At 43.5% G+C, this 25,648-nt stretch overlaps 1 protein-coding gene and 2 long non-coding RNA genes across 5 annotated transcripts in view; all 3 read right to left on the minus strand.

Moving 5' to 3' along the window:
- Positions 1 to 522: 522 nt before the first annotated feature.
- Positions 523 to 3,885, minus strand: LOC129387390 (uncharacterized). The gene is made up of 3 exons (XR_011892620.1): positions 3,244 to 3,885; positions 2,267 to 2,405; positions 523 to 1,263 (listed from the first exon to the last, which is right to left on the minus strand). It is a non-coding gene; the product is annotated as an uncharacterized lncRNA (long non-coding RNA).
- A 2,757-nt stretch (positions 3,886 to 6,642) lies between these two features.
- LOC126540308 (uncharacterized) lies at positions 6,643 to 19,448 on the minus strand. Its single transcript, XR_007601510.3, has 3 exons — positions 19,358 to 19,448; positions 17,214 to 17,283; positions 6,643 to 9,844 (listed from the first exon to the last, which is right to left on the minus strand). It is a non-coding gene; the product is annotated as an uncharacterized lncRNA (long non-coding RNA).
- Positions 19,449 to 24,798: 5,350 nt separating this feature from the next.
- LOC126540307 (uncharacterized) overlaps positions 24,799 to 25,648 on the minus strand; it is a 73,751-nt gene continuing 72,901 nt past the window's right edge. For 2 of the 3 annotated variants that reach the window (XR_008614480.1, XM_072286605.1), the window contains one exon: positions 24,799 to 25,142. The gene's annotated coding sequence lies outside the window, so the exon portion shown is untranslated. The remainder of the gene's footprint in view (positions 25,143 to 25,648) is intronic. The other variant, XM_055075948.1, reaches the window with a different exon arrangement.

The raw sequence follows: 25,648 nt of genomic DNA on the forward strand, positions 1-25,648 counted from the left end.
TGTATTTGTTCAAATGACGATTTCTTCCATGCTTTATGAATGTAATTTTGAGTGTTCATTTATATGAGTTGTACGCTCCCTGCTGTAATGCCTGAATGGCGAAGTAGGTACCCAGTGAATAAAATGAATAAATAAAGAAATGTTTCATTGTCATGATTCTGTTTATATTGTTGCACCTTGTTAAGCAGCAATTACGAGCATTATGTGAAATCATGCGTGCAAGAAATGCAATGTTGAAGCAACTCTTGAGTTTAAACAAAGCAGTAGTAAGCATGAGTGTCTGCTATTTAAAGAAATCCTGCTCCAATAAGTGCTTGACATGTCTCGTTTGTTGCTATACGTTTCAATATGTGCTATACAGATTGCTGAACGACATTTCAGTTGCTGTGTAACTCATGCTGTTCTTGCATGTCACACATGAACAGACATCTTCAGCTTTGAAACAATGCATACTGCACAGTAAAATAGGCATTGCAAAGCAATATTTAACAATGCAAGATTGGTTGCCATTCACCTTGGAAATAACCTTTATTTAAAGAAAATTCCCTGGCGGGACAATATTCAAAAGCACAGTGAACAAAGCAAAGGAGTAACATAATGGCACATGGTTATTTGTCACTGCATGTGTATCTGTCATGCTCAACATAGACAAATCATGTGCTTTTCACTACTGCAGTAGGCAGCATACTATGATTAGCCACATGTGAGCACACGCAATGTGTTATGTTGAAGTGCACGGCCTATTTACTTTCATGAAAAGAAAAATAAAACATGTTACACCAGCACATGTCTCCGCCTCATTTGCCAGCGAATGCGCCGGCGCACACTTTGCAGGTAGGCAATGCGCAAATTTCTGGGCAGCCAAAACACACCAACTATGGATTCACGCACCGCACGGCCTCTTTGAAACAAAGCTCGAGAAGGCTGTACAGGGTGCGCCTGCGGTGGCACCTGTACTTGAAGCGGCACTTGTGCCTGGGCTGGCTCCTGTGCGCTGTCGTCATGTGCACCGTCGTCATCTGGGTCGTCTGGCAGAGGCACGCCTGCTGCAAGGCAGAGGTTATGCTGCTTTCTGAGGCGAGTAGTGGAGCACCCGATACCTCTGCAGGCATCGGAAGCGGCTCTTGACGACTCCTATGCACCGCTCAACGGCATTTCGCATTGATGCGTGTGCCTCATTATAGCGCCCCTCTGCCGTGAGGCGATTTGGGTGACCAGGCACAGGAGTCATGATCCATGGCTCTAGCGGGTACCCAGAGTCCCCTGTAAAGTGTTGCATGTCAGTGAACGAACGTGGATACATTAAGGCACAATGCAAGAACACAGTCTACGCCAGGGCCCTTTTACAACAGCAGCGGGTCTTGGATTTATTGTTGCAATATCTCTCAAACATTGACCTTCCCAGAAAGTTTTAAAGAAAGTTCGACTCATATTAAAGAAAAGCCCAATTTCACCTGTTGTGTTGGCTGCAAATCTCATTCTCGGGTTAAGTTGGACATGTAATATTTATTTCATACTCATGGTTTTCTGCTCCGTTCATCCCATTTGCCCCTCCATAAATGTACATCCTCCACTAAAACTAATTAGCTCTTCTCTCTTCAGAAGGGGTTTATTATAAAACACTTCTAAGGTCTACTCTTGAATATGCTGCCAGTATCTGGGATCCTTACTCTACCTTTCGTACCTCTTCTCGTGAAGGTACCCGAACTCGAGCTACCCGTCTGATCCTTTCTAATCACTCCAGCACCACATGTCGCTGCAACAAAACAAATTGCAGACATTGTGACGCAAAGAAAAATAGCGCACCTTGCACTATTCTACAATATATACTACACCGATCACTAACGTCGATGCCGAAAGTTTCACGCACACGCTTATTCCTTCGTTCCAAGGACAGTGACCAGGAACCAGCTACCCGAGTCCATTGTCACCAAACCTTTTCCATCATACTTGAAAACTGCCATTTCGACGTGTTCTGTAGAATTACACCCCTGCCTGTAACGCTCCACGTGGCATTCAGTGTATTGAAATTAATAAGTAAATAAACAGAATAATATGTCAGCTGTTGTATACATGCTGGTAAAAATATCTGCCTTCTAAGAGAGACATGTTTCTCTCGATAGTCGCTGCAGGTTCATTAGGTACTGCTGCATTCACAACACATTTCTAGCAAATCACGCTTTCTTAAAGCTTGCCAGGATGCAAAACTATTTGACTGTGTATGTTTTACATGTGGAAGAAGCACTGCTACTTTAGGTGCACTTACCAAGCAAGACTTCTCCATGAAGTAACAGGCCACGAGTGAGGCGGCGGCGAAATGCAGAATGCCTCCAAACGAAAGAATCGTGGCACGATCCCGGAAACCGTGGGTCAATTGCCAGGATATTCAGCTTCGCATCACACACCTCGTAAGGGAAAGCAAAGAGAAGGTGTCAATGCCACTGCAACAAATATCTGGCACAAACTTTTGCTTACAACACTACTTGCCAATCAGTTACTGTTCAGTCAGCCAACACAATTACAGAAAAGGAGATATCAACATACGCAGTAGGCAGTTGAACTAATGATCAGCATGATAACAATGTCATCTTAACCTACAAATGCAATGTTGGCATGTGTACATGTGCTCATGTATGGCGTGCGGTCACAACACAATGTGCAAAATAATTCATTTGGTTTCTTCCGTCCATATTGTACAAGATTCTGCTAGAGAGTGCCACCTGTATTTTTTTTCCAGACAAAGTGCCTATTACATGCGAAAGAACGCGGAATGGGCAGCATGTGCCGTATTAACAGCTAGAGCAAATGGGTGTCCACACATTCTCATTCTCCCTCACACCATTTTCATTGATGGGATGCTCCTTTTCACGTTTACAGTCTGTTGGCCACAATGCTTGTTTTACGTCGAATAAGAATCACAAGGGCTCGTCTTCTGTTAGGATCGCTCCCAGACGAAGACTCCCTTCACTGCTACGGCGTCTATTCCGGTTTAAGTCGCGCGTAATGTGTTTACATTGTAGCACCGAAAAGGCTATTCAACTGTGATTGGAGAGCACTGAAAAAGTGCGGCCGTGTTCTATGCAAAGATCAAAGTCGTCATTACACATACAACACAAACGCTACTTTCTCTCATAGGAACGCAAGTATTACCGGCAATTGATGAAAAATAACGAAACGATGTTTTTTACAACGTGCACTCGCGCAATCACATATCGAAAATATTTGTCAATGAACAATACTCACGACCATGCAGTTGAGGGCGTAATACCCTTTACGGCTCCAGTACGATTCCGTTTCGCCGGGGCCGAGCTTCTTAGGGCGAACGATGGCTATCAGACTCCCGTCCACACATCCTAGAACTCCTGGAATTTTTCCACGGCTAAGAAAGCCTTCCTTGACGGCGGCTTTCTGTTGCGCGGTGGATGGGAATCTAACCCATCCTTTTTCTTTGCCCACAACCGTAATGGCCTTGGCGACGGCTGTAATGATCCGGCTGACCGAAGGCTACGACAGTGCAATCGCTTCTTCATTCCCGACGCACTGTTGAAAGCTCCCGGTGGCAAAAAACCGCAGCGCACACAGCACTTTCATCGTAGTGTCGACACCACGAAATCTTTGAGGTCCGAGATGTCCTTCCAGCTCATCGCAAAGACGTCACACTATGTCTTTGGAGAGCCTAAAATGCCTTCGAAACTCTTCTTCGGCCATGCCGAACGCGTCGCGTCGTTGTCTTTCGGCACTCGCCAGCAACACAACCAAAGGAGCCGCCATTGCCGTCTCTGTCTCGTCTCGTCTAGGTGCCGGCTCGTCAGCTGGCGCGAGATTAGCCGGCAGCCACGGTTGCCCTAGCAACCCTCGACATCATGCTCGCCCCCGCGCGCGACCCTCGAGCGAACCACTTCTCCGCGGTTCCTCTCCTAGCAGGGAACCGGTTCCTTTCCAGAAGGTTGGCAACCTGTGTGACGTCATCAAAATTTGTCGTCCCGCCCACCAGGGATGACGACAACGAAGCGCCGACCAATGGCAACAGCCAAAAGGAACCGGCTCCAAAAGGAACCGCAACAGAATACGGCCCCTGAGTTACTAAGCAAGGCAATATCAGCGAATCTCAAGTTGCTAAGGTATTCTCCATCAACTTTTATCCCCAATTCTTCCCACTCCAGGTCTCTGAATACCTCCTGTAAACATGCTGTGAATAGCATTGGAGATATCGTATCTCCCTGTCTGACGCCTTTCTTTATTGGGATTTTGTTGCTTTCTTTGTGGAGGATTACGGTGGCTGTGGAACCGCTATAGATATCTTCCAGTATCTTTACATATGGCTCATCTACACCCTGATTCCGTAGTGCCTTCATGACTGCTGAGGTTTCGACTGAATCAAATGCTTTTTCGTAATCAATGAAGGCTATATATAAGGGTTGGTTATATTCCGCACATTTCTCTATCACCTGATTGATAGTGTGAATATGGTCTATTGTTGAGTAGCCTTTACGGAATCCTGCCTGGTCCTTTGGTTGAAAGAAGTCTCAGGTATTCCTGATTCTATTTGCGATTACCTTAGTAAATACTTTGTAGGCAACGGACAGTAAGCTGATCGGTCTATAATTTTTCAAGTCTTTGGTGTCCCCTTTTTTATGGATTAGGATTATGTTAGCGTTCTTCCAAAATTCCGGTACGTTTGAGGTCATGAGGCATTGTGTATATAGGGCGGCCAATCTTTCTAGGACAGTGTTCCCACCATCCTTCAACAAATCTGCTGTTACCAGATCCTCCCCAGCTGCCTTCCCCCTTTGCATAGCTCCCAAGGCGTTCTTTACCTCTTCCGGTGTTATTTGTGGGATTTCAAGTTCCTCTAGCCTATTCTCTCTCACCTTATCGTCGTGGGTCTTACTGGTACTGTATAAATCTCTATAAAACTCTTCAGCCACTTCAACTATCTCATCCATATTAGTAACGATATTGCCGGCTTTGTCTCTTAACGCACACATCTGATTCTTGCCTATTCCTAGTTTCTTCTTCACTGCTTTTAGGCTTCCTCCGTTCCTGAGAGCCTGTTCAATTCTATCCATATTGTAGTTCCTTATGTCCGCTGTTTTACGCTTGTTGATTAACTTAGAAAGTTCTGCCAGCTCTATTCTATCTGTAGGGTTAGAGGCTTTCATACATTGGCGTTTCTTGATCAGATCTTTCGTCTCCTGCGATAGCTTACTGGTTTCCTGTTTAACGGCGTTACCACCGATTTCTATTGCGCACTCCTTAATGATGTCCATAAGATTGTCGTTCATTCCTTCTACACTATGGTCCTCTTCCTGGGTTAAAGCCGTAGCTTGATCCGGAATTCCTCTAGTTTCCCTCTTACCGCTAACTCATTGATTGGCTTCTTATGTACCAGTTTCTTCTGTGCCCTCCTCAAGTCAAGGCTAATTCGAGTTCTTACCATCCTATGGTCGCTGCAGCGCACCTTGCCGAGCACGTCTACATCTCGTATGATGCCAGGGTTCGCGCAGAGTATGAAGTCGATTTCATTTCTAGTCTCACCATTCGGGCTCCTCCACGTCCACTTTCGGCTAACCCGCTTGCGGAAAAAGGTATTCATTATCCGCATATTATTCTGTTCTGCAAACTCTACTAATAACTCTCCTCTGCTATTCCTAGAGCCTATGCCATATTCCCCCACTGACTTGTCTACGGCCTGCTTCTTGCCTACCCTGGCATTGAAATCGCCCATAAGTATACTGTATTTTGTTTTGACTTTACCCATCGCCGATTCCACGTCTTCATAGAAGCTTTCGACTTCCTGGTCATCATGACTAGATGTAGGGGCGTAGACCTGTACAACCTTCATTTTGTACCTCTTATTAAGTTTCACAACAAGACATGCCACCCTCTCGTTAATGCTACACTGTAAACAAAAAAACGCCCAGATGGGCGTTTTTTGCTTGTCCTCTAGCGCATTCCCTTTTGTACATCTTTTTGCTCCCATTGAAAGGGCGTACGATAAAACTCCCATTGACGTGGGCAGCATTAATTGGGCACACAACGGGGGTACCGTAATACGCCCACTTCCCCCCCCCCCCCCCCATTTGACTGGGAGGTACAATGGGAGTATTGTGAAGGAATTAAAGGCATTTTAGTTTAGGTGCGGCAAGCTCGTAGCGAAATGCATGGTGGCGCGGGTCACGCACTTACGCAGTACCAGACGGAACACCGCAGGCCGACATGTCGAACGCCGGCGATCAAGGCTCAAGGGAACTCGGCCGTCCGTGAGCTGCCACCCGAGCAGGCGTCGCACCTGCTCGGAGCGAACGCCGGCGTCCGACACCTTGGCCTGCGGTGTTCCGTCTGCTGCTGTATAGGCGCGGCGTACCGCCACGAAGCATTTCGCCGCGGGCTCGCCACACGTGGTCCAATCGACGGCACAGGGCCACCGCTGAATCGAGCAAGTCACGCGCACACGTGGTCCAATGGCGAATGAACCCGTCACCGCACGTCTTCATTTTTTTCCCTTTCGCTGATCACAGAGCCCCTCTTTGCAAAGCTTTTATACAGTCGTCCTAGCTTATCGGCAGTGCCTCCGAGGCCAGCAAACGCCTTCGAGAGCAGTTGCTACTTGCTGAAAGGAAAAATGCACGAGACACACACTGACAGTGAAGAAAATTCATTTTACACCAAATGTAAGAAATATAATATGTTCACTTCCGGGCCCAAAAGAAAGCACATTTCTGCCCCAGTAAAACAATTGTCTGGATTTTAAAAAAGAGCACTGTACATTGTAAGCATGTCAGTTGCTAGTATTCTACATGTCCTAACACAATGAAATTAGTAAATGAAAGAAATGCTAAGAAATCTTATCTCGTTTCATACTGAACTGTAACTACAGAGCCATGTGTTTGAACTGTTACTTTGTACTGACACTCCACACTTTTGCACAGACTATATATTGAGCTCGCTTGACTAAGAGTAAAACTTCATTTGGCCTAGTTGGTACATAATTCTGAACTTAAAACTTACAGCGCAAACACCTAAGACGAACCGCAAAAGGCAGATACGACACACGCTGGCGCTAACTGACAACTTCTTTATTTCTTCGTCGTCGATGCATATATATGCCCTAGGCCACACAACTGCACAGGCGCACACATTACATTGCAGAGATCTCCCAAATTATCACATATGCAAACGTAGGAACCCAAATTCAGATGGGTGCAGGGACAAAGCTATGTCACTGATGCAATTATCATTTTGCCTTTTCATGTGGTAGGCCTCTAAGGCAAGCCGCGCAAGCTCATTCATGCTTTTGCCAAGAATCGACGTCCCATCAAGTCGTGCCTCACAATTTTTGCAAGAGTTTATATGCGCAACAATGTGCACTCTTCTATCTACATTTTTTTTTACTTTTTGTGCATGTTCCCTGCGCGGTCCCTTAAACACATAAGGTCATCTATCAACTCAAGAAAATTGCTTGCAGGCATAGTGTTCCTTTGGCGTTTTCTGCACCGAACAAGCTTTTAAAGCTATGCTCCCGCACCTGCGGAGAGGGCAGAGGAGCACGCCAAATTCGGCATGATGCTTCATACGTGTTGTGTGCGGTCGGCGTGGTTTATACCATTCACTCTCATGTGGTAACACATAGCTTGGCTAGATAGGGCATTGCGTCAATGAGCGACTCAGGGAACATGCGCAACAAGTAAACACAAACGTATACATATAGATAGAGGAACGCACCTTGGTGCGCATATAAACTTTTGCAACAATTGTGAGGCACAACTTGATGGGACGTCGATTCTTGGCAAAAGCAAGAATGAGCATGTGCGGCTTGCCTTAGAGGCTTACCACAAGAAAGGCAGGGCGATAATTGCATTAGTAAGATATCTTTGTCCCTTCATCCATCTGAATTTGACTTCCTACGCTTGCGTATGTGATAATTTGGCAGATCTCTGTAATGTAATCTGAGTGCCTGCGCGGTAGTGTGGCCTAGGGTTTATATTGCATCGACGACGAAGAAATAAAGAAGTTAGCACCAGCGTGTGTCGTATCTTCCTTTTGTGGTTCGTCTTAGGTGTTTGTGCTGTAAGTTTAAGTTGCTTGACTAAGCCATTCCTAATTAACAGTGGCTGGTATAATGAGGCCGATCAGTGGTATTTTGCATGGACTAGCACACAAATATGATAAATGTCAAAGTACTAAATTAAGAAATTGGGACTCATCACACAAACAAGCTACATAATTTAGTGCTGGATTTCTGAGCAAGCTATTAAAAATTATTGTATTTTACGAACCAGAACCCACCTTCTGATTATGACACATGCCATAGCGAGTAACCCCGAATTAATTTGGACAACCTGGGGTTCTTTAACATGCACCTGTCTAAGTACACGGGTGCTTTTGCATTTCGCTCCCACTGAAATGCGGTTTTGTTTAAGACTACATTTACGAAAGTTCCAAACACGATCCCCCCTATATTTTTACAGTGGGTGCTCTTTAAATGGAGCCTCAAGGTGCCAGGGAAATTGGTTCCATTTACCAGGCATTATATTTACTGAGAGACATTGCAGAGAGCCAACCAATTATCAGGATGGTGTCCTATTTAAGCGGCAGTTTCGAAGCGATTTTCGTTTATCGAGATTCCACTGTAGTCCATAATAGTGGATGAGTTGTGTTCTGCATGGACACATTAGCATGGCTACCATGTTTAGTTTAATATTGTGCAAGCAGCAACATTTCACTGTACCCAGTGCAATATATAAAGCCAGCAATGTAACATGTTGCAAATGCAGCCACGAACAAGTACCTTCCCTGATCATATCCAATAGCAGCATCTTTAGACGAAATTAGTCATGCTTTCTCCCGTTTAAGTGCCTTGTTTTCAGAAATCAAATCCTCCTTATCACATTGACCTCCAATTGTATCATTCTCCGAGCTGAGGTCATTTGAGATTGCATTTAATTGCCCTTCAAATAGCATATTGGTCTTATTTAAAAAGCACATGGCATCACAGTGACCACCTAGACATAGAATTCGAGCTGCAACACAGTAGCAAACATTCTGAGGTAGAAGCCTAACTATTCTTTTGAATTTGGATGCATGCTCAAAACACTGCTATGCAATTGCAGACAGGGCTGATAGTGTAGCAACCAGGACAGATTTAACGGACATAAAGGAGCAAAATTGTGTGAGCTTCGAATTATTATTCTCTCTGAGGAACCATGCTGTCCAACTATAAAACGGGGATCAAAATAAAGTAATTGGATAGCAAATCTGCATTTCATTAAGTAAATAAAATACTGTTCATGCTACCTTCCAGGGTGCACACTACATTCCCTTTCCTTGAATGTGAATTTGCTACCTTTCCATGAGTTGCCAAATGTATAGGTGTATTGTTGGTCAAGGGTGGTGGAATGGATATAGGTCTCAGGCTAGAGGAAATATTTCGAGAAGGAGACTTGCCAGGTTGAACAACGAATGTTTCAGGCTGGAGCCATTTGGTTCTCTTGCAAAGATGTTGCCTCCAGTTTGAGACTTCCTTTGTTGGACAACTGTTGATGACTAATTTCGCCATCTTTTCATTTAACCTCGTCTTATTCAACCTATTGCTCCACGCAGGAGCTGCACTTTCTTTAAAAAATAAAGATATTAATGAGCTCAAAGGCTTTGTGCATGGCTGCATCCCCAAGTGCAAAAATTTGTTTTCAATGAATGACAGAGTTGGTACCTTTCTTGAGAATTCAATAGGAAGAACCAAAAATTAAGCTAACAGACTGGTTATGACGACAAGTAAACATGAATTGATGTGGAGTGCTATTTCTTCATTTTGCACCAGGCTTGGGGCCAGCCAGACTTCTTCCTAAAATTGAGAAAATTTTTCTAATGAAATACATATTAAGAGTATTTTCTTCATAATCTGAAAATTTAAAAACATGGTTATTTGGTTATTCATATTTAGTTGGGAACAGTGCGAAGGACACTGACGAAGTAAGGGCTTATGCAGTAATGCCACATAGTGCTGGCTGAGAACAGATTCAATTTTAGAACAGACAAAGAGTTAAGTACTTTGGAATGCTTCCTAAAAGCCATAAAAAACCAAAGCAGGAAGCAGTTGTACAAAATAATGTATGTGCATGAAAAATGCATCTGATCATCGGTTCGCAGACATGTATGCCATTTGCTTGTCAGTTAACAAAACATGTGTTACACTGAAACATTTCTCCTACAATTTGGCAATTCTGTGGGCTTTCATTATTGCTCGGGTCAGATGGTTTATGTTGTTACTGCTACTAGTGTACGGTGAAGTGTAATGTAGATGGGCAAGTGCTACTGACAACTATGAACATTGGCAAATTTTGCTGCACCAGGATAACGCATGCATTGTCCCGCTGCAGCGAAACTTTCCAGTAAACATTCACAGTTGTCTGTAGCACTTTCCCATCTGTCTCGCCTCACACTGTTCCATCTATAGCGCTTCACCATACTTTAATATGCACCACCGACACAAAATTCTACCCTTCTGAAGTTCTTACTGCTACTTCGCACTCATCACATTCAGGCCGCCAGGCGTACTGAGCCCAATGTAGTACAACTGCATAGACTGGCAGCTCCTGTCATGGACTTATTCTGGTGTAATGGCACCACAGAAGCAAACGAAGACAAAGACATGCAGGACACAAGTGCCTAACCTCAACTCTCGCTTTAATAAGAAAACAGACATCATATACATCACATAGTGACAGGAAGTGATGTCATTAATTCAAAAACAAATTCTTTGTGCAATGTAACTGAGAATGACTGATGCATTTGTCCTTTTCGTGCTAATCTGCCAAAGCTTAATTATCTTATGTACATCTGCTCATAATTTCTGGCTACGAGTTTTGATGAACACAGGAACGAACCAATCTATTATCTTGCAGTGCATCACTATGTGCGAATGAGAGTTATTCCACACAAACTTCATTAGCCGCAATCTCAAATTAATGCAATGTGTGTATGCAATGCAAGCATGACTGGATGGGAATGGCTGACTGTACATAACCTCCGTTGCACAGTGCACCGCCTGCAAATTGTGCTGCACGCAACAAACTAATTTGTTTTCCTGGCTTGTCTTTTTTTCTCATCAGAGCAAATCTCTCATCACATGTTTCATACATAAAAAAAATTTTTGCCCGTAGAGACCAGCTACACAATTACCCATGAAAATTACAAATGCATACGAAACAACTGCAACCACTTTTTTACTTCATCTCGTTCATTATATTCCATATTCATGCCTAATTTAGTTGCGCAAATCATTGTTTTCTCAGGCTCTTGTTAGGTAAGTTTTGTGCTGTAATAAAAGGCAGAAGCCAAAAAAAGGAAAAGGTTGGTTGTGGTTGAAGCACAATATGCATCTAGTGAGCTAGGCCGCAAGCGTTGTGTAGTCTGCTGCCATCATAAGGCCGTGCCTACATTGGACAGATGGGATGCTCTATTAATGCGAAATCAGGGAAATTGAGGGAGTATGAGTCATCCGTGTGAAACAATCCTCTATCACACAATGTTAAATACTGCAAAGAATGTGACTGCGGTCCTGTGTTCCACAAAACTTGCGTTGTAGGCAGGTATTACGACCTGACAACATGCAAGGTAATTGTGGCTTGCAACATTTAAAAAGAATGACGAATGTATCAGTGATCCATTAGTTGCACTGCATAAAGAATTTCTTTTAACAGATATCATCACATCATGTCTCCACCTGTTATTAAATATTGCCTGTTTCCTTATTTTAAGGCTTGAAGTGAGATCCGGTGCTTGTGTCATGTGCGTACATATCTTTGTTTACTTTTTGTGGTGTCATTACACCAGAATTTATATAACCAAATGGCCACACACTGCTTTTGTCACGTTATAGTGGTGCTTGCAAAGCCTCCCAAACAGCAGCCTATTTGGTCAAAACATGCTTTTGTACATATGCTCTTCCAAATAGAAAAGCTATCAAGAAGGTAACAAGAATCAAGAGCATTAAGTTAAATCCACTGCAATGCTTTACTTTTTTGCCTTTATTCCTTACACCTAAGTGGATAAGAAAGAGTGTGAATGTTACAGAAATGCACTAAATAAGTTGTTGAAATTATGCAAAAATGTTAACGCAACTAAGCATAGATTTATGTGCAATAATAGACACCAGTCTCAGTTTCTTTCCTTCTGACACAAACATGGTATATCTTATTCCTTTGGCATGAAGGAAAGCATATGTAGACCAGACAAGCTTATATTTGAATGAGAGCCTTCACGATTAAGCACCACTATAATGTGACCATAAGAGTACATACACTGTAAACAGTGCAGATGACAGCCCAAATTTCATAAGTGCAACATGTTAGCGAAAGCAGCAACCATTAACCCAGAAACTAATCAAAGCCCACAAAATAACAACAAGAAAAAGAAAGATTAATGTGTCAGCGCAGCACCTGTTCTCTGAAGTTACAGAAAAGTGGTATGCTTGTTAACAAACCTGAAACCACGGCACATTTGTATCTGACCACCCCCTGCCTCTTTATGTGCTTTCGTGCCTTTGACAAGGCATTACTGGATATTTATTTGCTTGTCTGTTGCAAAAACACATCAATTATTAGTCAGTGCACAGTGCACCATGCCATTTATCTATGTGGACTCACTTTGTGTCCTTAGCACTGCTCTCACCTATACAGAACTAAGGATTGCAAAAAGACTTGTTCTACTTAAATCTACATGCCTTAATATGTGGGTTCTGCAGTTGAAATAGGGTAATTATAAGTAAAATGCATGACATGTTCTGATGAACTTTGTTTTCATAATCTAATTGTTTATTTGGGCACATAACCAGTCAGATCATTTGTACTAAAGCAAGAAAACAAATTCAACACACTGGTTTATACTGGTTGGTGCTCTATTGACTTTAGTACACACATTGAACAAATGACAGGCAGTGAGAAATACCAACAACCACTAACTTCCACACGGCAGTATTGGTCACATGTGCACGATATAGCTACAATAACCCAAACGAAAGTAGACAAAGAAAAAAGTACATTTTAACAGAAAAAGAACAAGACAAAAATCTTTTGGTAGCTAAGTCACAATCAAGGTGCAAATGACAGCTATAGTTTGGCAAGCACACATGTAGTTACTTTGCTCAGTTCCTCGATATCCCAATTTCTTGTTTGACAGCAACACCAACGGGACATCTACGCATATCTATTGCACATGCCATTTTTGCTCGCTCCAAAATCCTTTCGTGGTTATTCATTTAGTACGTGCTTCGCCTGTACTGGCATTGCAGGGGGGGGGGGGTATACATTCTGTGTAATGTAACTTACATTCAAATCAAGCACACAAAGCAAGGAGGGAATTATCTTTGAAAACTATGCAAACAATTGCAGGCTGAAAAACCTTGCAGTCCCTTTGGTCCAAGGAAAAAACAATGTGAGGCATCACCTATAAGTAAAAGGAAATTAATAAACCTTTTTAGTGTAATCTCTTTCTTGTGAGGTATGATGATAGCCTGATATGAATTTCTCTATCTCTATATGTTTGGAACAGTATATGCTTTAAATAATTTTAACTGAAGAGATTTCCCAGTCTTTTAAATCCTGCCATTGCAGCTTACCCTTACTCTCAGTAATACAAAGCCTTTTAGTATGACTTCCTATTACAAATCTAACTGCCATATTTTGAACATTTTCAAGCAGACCAGCTGACTCAATATTATGGGGATTCTAGCAAACATGTACTTATTTGATTAGTGAATGCACATAAGCAAAATACAGCTGTTCTTTGAGGTTTTCGGGAAGCCAACAAAATGTGTATGGGTGGACACACGACAGCTACTACACCGATAAGCATCGTGGCCAACCAAAATTAAGTTTATGCCTATATGGGCGGGCGCGGCGGAGTGTGAGCAGACAATGGTCGGCTTTTCCTGGAGTCATACACAAAGGAACCCCAACATAACGAATGCACTAAAATCAGCAATTTGGTTTGTTTTACTCAGATTCGACCGTTTAGTCAAATAAGTACATTTGCAAATGGATTGTTTTCCCACGGAAAGGGCCACAGTCAGAAAACACAAATCTGAATGAGAAAAAAATTTTGAATTTGAGAGTCAGCGACCAAAGGTACAGTTTCACGGTGTGTTAACGATACCTTCACATAGGTAGCATGGAGCAAACCCAGCCTTGCTTTCGCATCCACCCTGTCCTCTTTGATACTGCCACACACAGTGGAACGACACTATCATGAAAAGTGCTGGCAGTGGAGGCGAATGCTTTGTCTGTCTCAAACTTCAATGCATCTCTGAAACTACAGATTATGCAACCCCGTGTACTAAACACGTGGGAAGACTGTGCACATAATACCACGCCATATCAGCACGTCTAGTCTTTCCACACGCAGCAGATCACCTCTAGAGCAGGGTGTGCAGGCTGCAGATGTGCTCAGCTGCGCTCACAGCCATGGCGCTAGAAAAGAAGACGCACAGACTGGGCCCTTCTGAGGGCCCCCTTAAAAGCTCAGTTTGTCATTTTTTGTTTCTGTAATAGGCTAGTGATAAAAGTGAATTTGCTTCATGCCTATTAAGAAATGTTGTACACATGGTAGAAAAATTATGAAAGTAGAACATTTTATTACTTTTCACCCCTCTCAGTTGGAATATCGTACAAATGCATAAGCAGCCATTTTTGCCTTGTTTCATCTAAGATGTATTTTTCATGCTGAAAGAAAGGCATGTGTTTAAAAAATAAGCTTGGTTGCAACATGTAAAGGAATTGTGTAATGTCACAAGGGTTCCTGAAATCAAAATATATTTGTGATTTCTTTGCGACTGGAACACTCAAAAGGAAAACGACCTTTTAAACAGACTAAAACAAAGCCACAGCACATGCACCCATACTAAGCCAGGGACTGTATCAAGCTGATATGAGAAGACTTTCAAGAAAGAATCTTTCCCGGTTTGGTAAAATTCTTAAAACAATGGTCAATACCTGGCTCCAAAACTTAAATCTAGAAGGAATAAAGTTCTTAAGCTACTCTGTGTTCTTTCTTGAACCCAACAAATGTGCCTAGAAAAATGGGTCAAGGGTACATCTTGCCGCATCTGTGGCAAGGTGTGAACAAAAAACTCGCTTTAGCTGGCTGCAGTGCTCCCTGCGATGAATATTCAGGCAGAAAATTGTTACCCCAGTGTGACTGTGCACCTAAGAAAACAAAATGTGGTAGATTACATCAATGTAAACGGAAAAATCTTTAGTCCATGCTTGCTGGCAACCTGTGTCTGTATTGGCCTCTAGGAGAATTGTGGCCCCCACGTGCTGGAATATTTCCGTGGCATAGAAAACATTGCGTGATACCAGCTATCAAGTGCTACCATCAAGTAACTACCAGCTACCAGCTATCAAGCTATCAAAAGAGCTATAGGCAATTTTGCTGCAATAACAGTACTGTTTTTATAGCATTCGTTGTGGGGAGTGCGGCTTGCCCCTTTTGCCAGAGTTCTTGCTGAACGGCGATTTATTATCAGTTTGTTATATGTGGAACTTGAACAGCTTATATTTTTGTCTCCTCAATCCACACTTCTGCTGCACTTTTGCCAGCATCTCTACACAGGGTGTCTTGACTGAGGTCATACCAAGTAAGCACGCTACAAGCCTTGTGTGCATCGTTTTCATGACTCTTTCGATGACCAAATTTCATTTTCAGTGACTTTATCAACTAAGTATCTAGCGGCAGCTTGAACATGGGTACTCATGAGAACTCGCACCAGGCTTGGTCAAATACGTCCAGCACTGCAGCACTGAGTAGTGAACCATGCTGTAAGAGTTGGCAACTAAATTGCCACCTTGTGATTGAAACTTTTCATCCTTACAATCAAGGATTCAATTGCCCAGCCAGCGAGCTGCAGCAAAGGTGTGAACTATAGTCATCTGATGTCACATTCTATGTCATAGCGATAGCAGGTGATCCCTCCAGTGGTGGCCCTCAAGGCCAACAGGCATCCCTTTCTATGCACGTGCTTGTGTAGGACTGGGGAGATGGTGCCAGTTTGTTCTTCAGCACTGTTCACGCTGTATCAGGAACACATTTTCTTACTCAGTGCAATAGCCCTTGAACCTACATAATTGCCAATGAGTCCTTTGTCGACCAACCTTTCCTTTGCCATGTCATTTGCTTCTGCCTTGATGTCACAGCAACTTCAGCTATATGAAGCAATGATGGTGTTTGAGTACCCACACAGCCTTGCAGCTTTCCAACCTGAACATTGCTTCATTAAAGGCTGACAAGATTTGGTCTCAGCAGACAGATCAGAGTTAAAAAGAAGCCTTAAACTTCTTTCAAAGTCATTCTAACCTTGTCAATAATCCCGTGCCTTTTGATGTGTTATTCAGCATTGTCCAAAGCACGTCGGCTCTTAAAAATCAAAATAACAACTTTGTGAGGCCACCTACTAGGCTACCACTGTCTCTTCAGCCAGCCTGAAGTGTCTTCCAGCCATCAAAGCTGGAGTCCAAAAAAAACGACAAGGAAAAGTGTGGCAGACAAAATGCTCATGGAAATCCATATGTTTATGGACTGTTACACTGACTGAAAAAGATGGTGGCTTCCCAATACAGTCTTGATGTACGTAGCTGTTTCAGTCACGAATAAACAGCCAGTTGCGCACTCCTGCACAAGCACAGTGTACAGATGCCCATGGATTAAAATTTGTTGTGTGTGCATGTGGTACAGTGTACCACATTTCATGTTCCTGAGGCTGCAGTACACTGGGAAGACTGGTTGCGACTTCAATAGTAGGCCCTTAGAGTATTGCAGCCCTTTGTTCATATTTTGCTGCAGATTGTATCAAATGCGAATGCAAACTGTTTTGCAGGACACGTCAGTTCAGTTAAAGCAATAAGACAGAGTAACCCAAGAAATAGTTTAAGCCTCGAAAAGGTCTTAATACAGTCCCTAGTTTAGTACAGGCTTTCGCCTGATGTTTTGGCTTCTTCTACGGTATAATGCTGTTGCTTGCTAGGTACTGGTGGTGTGATGTGCACACTCTCTCGTGTTGCTATAACGACAACTTGTAAAAAAGATTTTCCTTCCTAACAAACATTTGGATACAGTGCCTGTGAGCTCCTCTTTTAACCTGTTTTTCATTTGATCTGTGCATTTACATTGAACGTAAACTAGAAAATATCAGTACTGAGAATCACAAAAGAACACACCTGTGTAACGATTCTGCCGAGATCGTTGGAGTGGTCCAGCCACAGGATGCAACGCAGGTAGAAAGGCCTCCTGAGTTGCGAATAATGCGAATAAAAAATTTTATTCTGTGAGGCTTTCGGCATGTATACTAATTACCACATCTGTATGTAAAATAGTTTTGCATAATAGCTGAGCAAGGTTAACGTCTCGCCCTGTGACTGTCAGCCAATGCTACTCATGGCAATGGTGGCAAATATGGCACATCCTTTCAAATGGAACTTTTGTGGGTTACATGAACTTAAAAGAACTTAGGTTTACATAATACATAACACCTGTGGTTAGAAGGATGTCTTGCATGCAGCACCAATGCCACAAGTGGCACTGCTTAACACTTCCAGGGCCAGACTTAGTACATAAACAATGCAAATGTGCAACAATGTGAACAGGTGGTTAGCTGCTGCTATAACTCAAAGATTGCATGCATCATGTAGATGTGAATGCAGCTCCCATCAGGAGCGAGTTACCCTTTAGTGCACTTTACTTCTCTTCCTCTTTTGTCTTCATTGCATGTTGGTGCCATATGGTAATAATGAACAAAAATTAAGCACTTCAGTTCCCATTCTTGTTTTACTACATGCTGTAAAGTCATCTAAGTGCGCTTAATACTCTTAAGAATGTACTTTAGCCATTTTGTCAATATTTTTCGCTTGGCTTCACTACACCTTAATGTAGTGCAAATTCTAGACAATGCTTACAAAAAAACCTACTCCACACAATAACACCTCCAATTAAGAGTACACAGTCTATGGCTTCGAGATGTGTACATACATATTTTATACATGGTTACAATGAAAATATAAGTGGCTGTTCTAATACGCACACTTAGCATACTGCATAACAGTCACCTGGTTCCAAAATGGCTTTTTGTTATCACACATAGGACGGCCACAACTATAAATTTAATTCTGGCAGTAACTTAAGCCACGGCCAAAACCTTCATAGTGCAATCAATGAAAATTTTTGAATTTAGAGCAGTTAGACATAAACAGGGCTAGTAGTTTTAAAATGTTAAATAATGAACTGTTATGGAATATGGCGGTAGAAGGCCATGCGCCTGAAACATAGGTACTGTTTATCATATAAGCACATTCTTATATTTTTGCTTACTTTCCTAGGGATTGCATCAAACAGTTTGCTTGTGTAAATTTTGCTACATGGCTGTATCGTATTAGCCCTTATCTTTTCACATTTGGCTTACTGCAGCTTTATGCACATGCATAAAGCTACTACTGCTACCACTTTCTACACTACTACCTACTACCTACACTAGTACCTTCAGCTGAAGGCCAAACACTATGCTGTCCAACATACATGCATTTAACAACACCGAACAGTAGACAGAGAATGAGCAACTCTTTTAAAAAGTGCAGTTCTTTGGAGACACATTGATATATATCTGGAAAACACAGATTTTTGCTAAAATGATAACTTAATATAATTGGTACTGAGCATAATGCATCATGCAAGAAACTTGCATATACCGGACACCAGTATACACACTGCGACCTCTGCAGCTTCTCCACAATCTGGCATAATGTGCTCAAGCGGCCTGTAAATGCTGGAAGGTGTCTATGATACTTTAAGAAGCTCAACAAACATGAGAAGGACCTAAAATGAAGGTCAGAGAAGCAAAGCAAATTTCTAACCATTCCTCTCTATGTTGCTATGAATGTCAAGGTTCCAGCAAATGATGTATTTGAACTGTGTTTTTAATCGTGCAATACTAGAGAGCACATTCTTGCAATAATAATGTGACAGAGTAGAATGACAGAAACTAACTTAATTAATATTTTTCTAAACTTGCACGAGGTTGATTTGAGGTTGATGATTACATTTGAGAAGTTGATTAATTGATTAAGACTAATTAGGTAATCAGGCAAAATGCAGAAAATCCAAGTATTTCCAAGAGACAGGAAAGATTACCTAGGTTCTGTGCAGCTAGGTGGCATATTCATATTTTTAAAGTTTGCTAAAGTTACGTGGGATAACCTGCATACCTCCTATGGAACAGGTGTCACACCAATCACTCTAAGTAATGCCGCTAAACTAGCCATTGCGCTCAAAACATACAGGGTAAAAAAGCAAACTCTAGGTAAGAGCATACCAAGGCCTCTATTGCTGAAAAGGGTAACTAATGGGAGGCGCCCGATCTCCGGCCATGAAGCTGCTTCATCCTCACAGTTGGCAATGAAACGACCGCAGCCGCAATCCTGAAATAAAAATGAAAAATTTGACACTACAATGAACACACAGAACACGAAAAAGCTGGTCACAAGCTTATCTTGGAGAACATCTGCTGCTACATTAGGTTTTGTATATTCGTCAGCTTATTGTTAAACTAAGCTTGCCAATATTTTATAACTTAATGGCTTTGCTCTTTACAAACCAATACCTTTGCCCAACTCATGCACTTATGCACTACTTAAGCTATGAGATGTTTACTGATCCCTTACAATGAATGGCTTCTAAGACAAATTATTTCACACAAAAGGATGCATAACTTATGAGTGTTACTGACATTTAATACCAAGGTAGCACCTTTTTTTATAGACAATGGCGGACTTCAAGAACATTTTTCTCACAGATACAGGTTGATCGGTCTGCCTTTTTTTTTTCACCAGCAACAGACATTTTGTTATTTATACTCGTGCAATATAGGATGACGCTGTGATGTGTGATATAATCCTAACTTGAAAAGCGCAACTTTGTGTGAATTTGGCACCTAGAAATTCAAAACTAAATATCTGTACCCAATACGCAATGGCACAGCAGCAAAGTAATTAAACATTAAACAAGTCCAGGTATCCAGAGCACAGCGCCAGCTGTTGAATAACAACATTGCACAAGCATCGACTATATAGATATAGCGTAGTATGTGCACCGCAGGCGTAGTGGCGGCCTCAGCAAAGAACACAGGCATGGAGCGACGCGCCCGTATGACCTATCGCCGGCAATGCTATCGCGTAAATTTATATATCTCGTCACGGCACGGGCACAGTTTTCTGCCCGCCGAGGTGCCGGCGCCACTGGTACTCACCTGCTCCGGCCGCCGAGGTTCAAGTGACGGCGTATCCAGTAATCTGAACCCAAGCAGGACACCTGTTATCGCCAAGCAGTACGCTAACAATAAAGAGGTTCTTATATTCTGACCGGCAGCTCATGCGGCGTTGACCCGTAGTGCCGTTGGAAGCTCACCACACGCTTTTAATAACCACAAACGCGCCGCCGACATTTCACGCCCGTAGATCAAAGTCGACGGGCGCAGGCTCTACATGCTACGGGCCGCAGTCGCGCACTGCCTGCACAATCAACGACGTGGGCGCGAAGAGACACAGACGATAGAAAGGAGCGTACTGGCAAATCTGCACAATGCGCGCTAAGTGGGCGACCTACTGCACACAATCGCATGAGCTAGGGGATTGGCGCCACGTACGCGCCAGCTAGCAGATACCGCGCACAAAGAAGCGCCGCCGGTTCTCGCTCAAATGATCGCTGTACAAACACTCACACACGCGCACTGCAGTAAGCCCTTAACGAGCCGCCACATTTTCAGGCCGCGGTTAGGCGGCGAAGCTTAGCTCACCTCGCACTGCACGTAACTATTATGGTAGTGGCTTGCGCTTCGGGGATCATGTCGAATGCTCACATCCGCCCAATTAAAGACGCGGCAAAGTCCCTCATTATATAAAATCCTAATGTTTAAGTACACTTGCTTGACTCTGAGCACTCATGTCGCCTCGATTACGACAAAGCTCGAAGAAACACAGTGATCGTGCAAAATGGTTCTGGACGGCCAACTGTCGCGCCATGTTGTATCGAGACCTTCAATAAGTCATATCAGCGCGTCTCCTCACTTAGAACACATGCACACTCATAGAACATGTAATAATCGTTCAAAGTCACTTACCGTGGAGTCTTGGGGGTTCAAAGCAGTGAGAAACATCAACCACGGTAGAAGAATGTGCCGTCGCTGGCAAATGGCTGCTCGATCACAGCTTTCAGCGCGCGCGCGCGCGCTCCGAAGCGCTGGTGTTCCTCCGCGCGTAGTTCCGACTTCGGCGTCCTCTGCAGCACCAAGGCGCGGCTACTCCGAACAGAAAAACAGCGCCGACACACATTGCGCGGGATATTTCGAATCTGACTGCAGAAATAATCCTACTGAAATTGTCGCTGCGGCTGACTGCCTTGTTGGTCATGGCTGAGTTATTCTTTTCTCTGTTTGGCTCGTCTCAATTTCCCCTACGCCACCGTTATTCCTTGAAAACCCCCATTTTACAACCGAAATGCCCCTTCAAATGGGGTCGGGGGTATAATAATGGTTCTAGCTTATTTTACTTCTTCTCGTGGGAGTACTCATTTTAAGCTAGGGGGGGGAAATGGCATATCAACTGTTAAAACGCCCATATGGGCTCATTTGTGTTTACAGTGTAGACTACGACTTCGTGAGCTGCACAAGAACGCCAAAGAAGATTATTTCTTGGCATCCCCGTCGAAACGGGGCGGTGACAAATATAGGGCCCTATAACGTAAAACTATTCCAATACGTATTTATTCCAATCTCCTGACGTCAAATTTACGCAACCACTGATGCAAGAATCGGGCGTTGACCGGCGGCGTTGCCTTAACAGCCCAATCAAACGCTCTGCTCATTTGTAGGTCACTTTTTTTTTTTTTGCTTTCGAAACGAATAACATTGCCTACATCGAGCAGTTTTTCTTATCTAATTGGCTGACAAGAGGCGAGGAGCACGCTCAAGTGGAGAGGGTTTTGAATGGGCCGAGCCAGCGCACTCATAATAGATAACCGCATGGAGGGGGTGGTGCCGGCGTCTGTCATTGGTCCGCTTCCCCTCACTTAGTTTGCGGTAGCTTGTCTAAAATCGCGGCGGCGTGCAACTGAAGGTTAAAAATCCCGCCAGAAGGGATCCTCAACAAAGAAGCGATGGTAGACCGATGTCGTATACGTACCGAAAGGGCTCGATAACGGTATATTGCCACGCAAAAAGCTTTATTGTACGCAAATAAATCCATGCCCTCCGAAAGGTGCGAGTAGCCAGTACCTGAGAGACCGGCGGGCAGCCATCTTCTCTTCTTTTCGAAACGAAGCAGTCTCCGGCTACTCAGAAGAAAAAAAAAACATTAGTTTTGTTCGGCATAATAATGCATGGTTAACGCGTACACGCCACTTTGACGTGGTGAGTTCTCGCGGTTTTGTGAAGTCGCGTGACAGACAGGTGAAGTGGGGGCATCCTGCAGCCTTTTAACCAATAGCAGAGGGTTAATGGCAAAAAGGAGTCGAATCAGAAATAATTATTTTTTTATTCGGTCGAATCACGCATAAAAAGTGCGTACACGTCACATAAGATTGGAGCTATCGCGGTTTTCGTGACGCCGCGTGACAGACAGGCGAAGTAGGGATGGTCCGAAAAAGTTTTTGACCAAACGCGTAGAGCTTATTGCAGAATTGGAAAAGTTGGGAATAGCTTTACGTTATAGCGCCCTGGTCACATTGCCTGGTTCAGAGAGAAAGAGAGATGGGAATTTAGGAAGGCAGGGATGTTAACCAGTCAATAGGCTACCCTACGCTGGAGAAAGGGAGAAGGGGAAAAGAGAGAAGTGAGAGAGAAAGTGTAGATGCGTGTACGGACAGCACGTGAGTTATAGCTGCTCGCGCAAACCAGAAGTCCTGAGAAAGCACAAAAGTGCCTTCACTGCCTTCTGAGCCGATGATGGGTCGCAACGGTGCTCTAGTACTGTCTGTTCGCTCAGAGGACGATCATCTAATTTGCTCAATGTGTTGGACAAAGATTGTCTTTGTGCTTGAAATTGAGGACAATGGCACAATAAGCCTGGTTGAGCTAATCATGTAAGCTATGCAAGCTTATCAGTCTAGCACTTTGCCTATATCTCGTTAATATTTTCTCTCTTTCATAAAAACTCAACGTCTACCTTGTACGGTTATCTATGCCTCTAACTGATCCGGTCCTATCAATGTGTTCCCTGCTTTTTTTTCATCAATATTCTAAACGTCGCTTGATTATCGCGACTGCTGACTGGTTAATGCTTCCACCCGCTTGAAATCCCAGCGCTTCTGGATGGTGGCCGTCACATAGGGATCCCATTGGGTGAACACCTTGATATTTCATTAGGATGTGCTGGATTGTCTTGGGATTTTTCTGCAACAGACACGTGTGTCATCCTGTTGCGAATATTTGGTTTGTTATGATTTCGCCCTTGTGCAACTAGTTCGGGCATCAAATAGCAAGGAACTGCCAGTTGTGTTACCGTAGAAATATTCCTTTCTAATTTCATTCTTGCATTTCCTGTAAAGCTCCATGGTATTTCGTGTGTCAGTCCTTTACATCCAATTTACTGTCTCTGTTCCTCTCACATTTGTTTTCATGAATCCTGGTTACCTATTCACGCTTTCACTACCCTGCACTTGGTTGCCAGCTTCCTTGACCTTTTCCTCTATTCTGTCTCAGTATTTAGGCAGTTTACATATATTTGTGCACTTTAGCCACTCATTTTGTTTTATGCACTTTCCTGAGTGTTTCTTGAAACATGACGTTACTCTGCGCTTCTGTGACTTCGATACAGGCCGAACCCATGTCACCACGAACTGCCTCATTTGTAGTTGTGTGGTGCACATATCCGCGAACATGCGAAGACCACGAAAATAACAGTTCGCGGTGCGTGGCTTGTGGGTGCACGGTACGGCTCGGAGAACGCTTTCCGGCAACCAAACAGGTTGACATGTTCTACCGGTGTGGCGCCCTTACCAGTCGCTACATAGGCAAAATTGTTTCGTAAACGACACACTGCAATGTTCACGATATTGGCAATGACTATAAAAAAAAATTACATATATTAAATTCGGGCTCCTATGCGAACGAGAACGTCGATAAGCATTCCTAATTACCGCTGGATAACAAAAGCAAATGCCCCTAGAACCTTGAGGTCACAAAATGGGGCCAAAACTGCGTGCAATCACACTCTGGTGGCAAGAAGTGAGCAAAAGTGGTTATAATTGCGGTGTTTCTATGATGCGATAAGTCGCAGCACAAATTACGTGCACTTGTTTGCGATTGGTGCTCCGTGGACGCTGGCTCTGTATTTTTTTCACGCTCCATTGATGCGCACCCCTCACTACAAGCACTGTTAAACATGAGTGTATGCCTGCACTTATGACAGCCATAGTCGGCAGTCTGCAAAAATTTTAAGGAACAGGTTTGGTAGGCACGGGAATAGTGATGTGATATTTGCGCCCACTTTTCCCCCTCGCCAGTTTCCGCCCAGCTTATTTGTTTGTTTGAATGTTTTTTCCTTCTAGCCCGTCACCAGCGCCCTTCAAGCTACCAGGATTTTGGTTGGCTTATTCCGCAGATCCACAGCGTTGCAAAGGTGGTGGCACTTGTTTTCTCGTACTAGAAAGTGTAATTGTTCAACTGTGATGCTGTGTTTTTCAGGAACCAACTGTGCGTTTTCCGTAGAAGTTACAGGTGCCAGTTCCAATTTCTTCAGTTAACGAGCACACCAGGCTGGATCGAGTTTACTTTCTTTTATTTCACTAGACGCATCGCTACACCATTTCAGCTCTTGGCTGGGACTTGGTAGGCTTGTAGGCATCGCTTGCCAAGAGGGATACCCTGGCGGAACGAGACTACGGAGTTATGTTTTTAATGAGGCTTTATTGTCTTCGGACACAGAGGCGCTCGGGCACACACCATCCGTTGAAAGCGCGAATCAATCCAGGTCTGCAGACGCACCCGGTGACGCACTTGAAAGCGCAGGCCTGCGGCGGTGGCTGGCCACAAATTGCGGGGCAGGCAGTGCTGCACTGGGAAAACTGCTCACCGGGCCCGCAGCGTCGACCAGGGAAACCACCTGCTGTGCGCCAGTTAGAGTGAATACATGGGAAGATTTGCTCAGGGGCAACGCCACTGCGAGCATGGGGAGTTTTTGGTATTAAGCTATCTCCAACTTTTGTCACTAAAAAAGTTGCCCCCATCTTTCTAGTGGTGTCCCTTTCCCTATGCAACCCATAAATCTGGTTTGAATCACAATTTTATTGCTGGGATCTGCTATAATAATTTGTTAGCCGCAACCATGCGAAGAAAATGACCGGTAAACGTCTTAAAAATTACAAAAAAGACACAGCGGGAATGAATTATGATGTTTGGTTTAAACTATTGAAATACCAAAGTTATACTTAACAGGAATTCGAAACGAAGATAACCCTTGCTTTAGTGACTCTTGCCATACTGGACCACCAGCAGTGGGTGGCCGGGCGGCTGCAACCATAGGAACGGTAAAGGTGGATGTAGAAGAAATGCATTTGTGTGCTAACGGCTTCACTTTTTATAGCTGTGATCACAACGTTCTTGTTATCACAA

The sequence above is a fragment of the Dermacentor andersoni genome, chromosome 2 (assembly GCF_023375885.2).
Source record: "Dermacentor andersoni chromosome 2, qqDerAnde1_hic_scaffold, whole genome shotgun sequence".
Lineage (NCBI taxonomy): Eukaryota > Metazoa > Arthropoda > Arachnida > Ixodida > Ixodidae > Dermacentor > Dermacentor andersoni.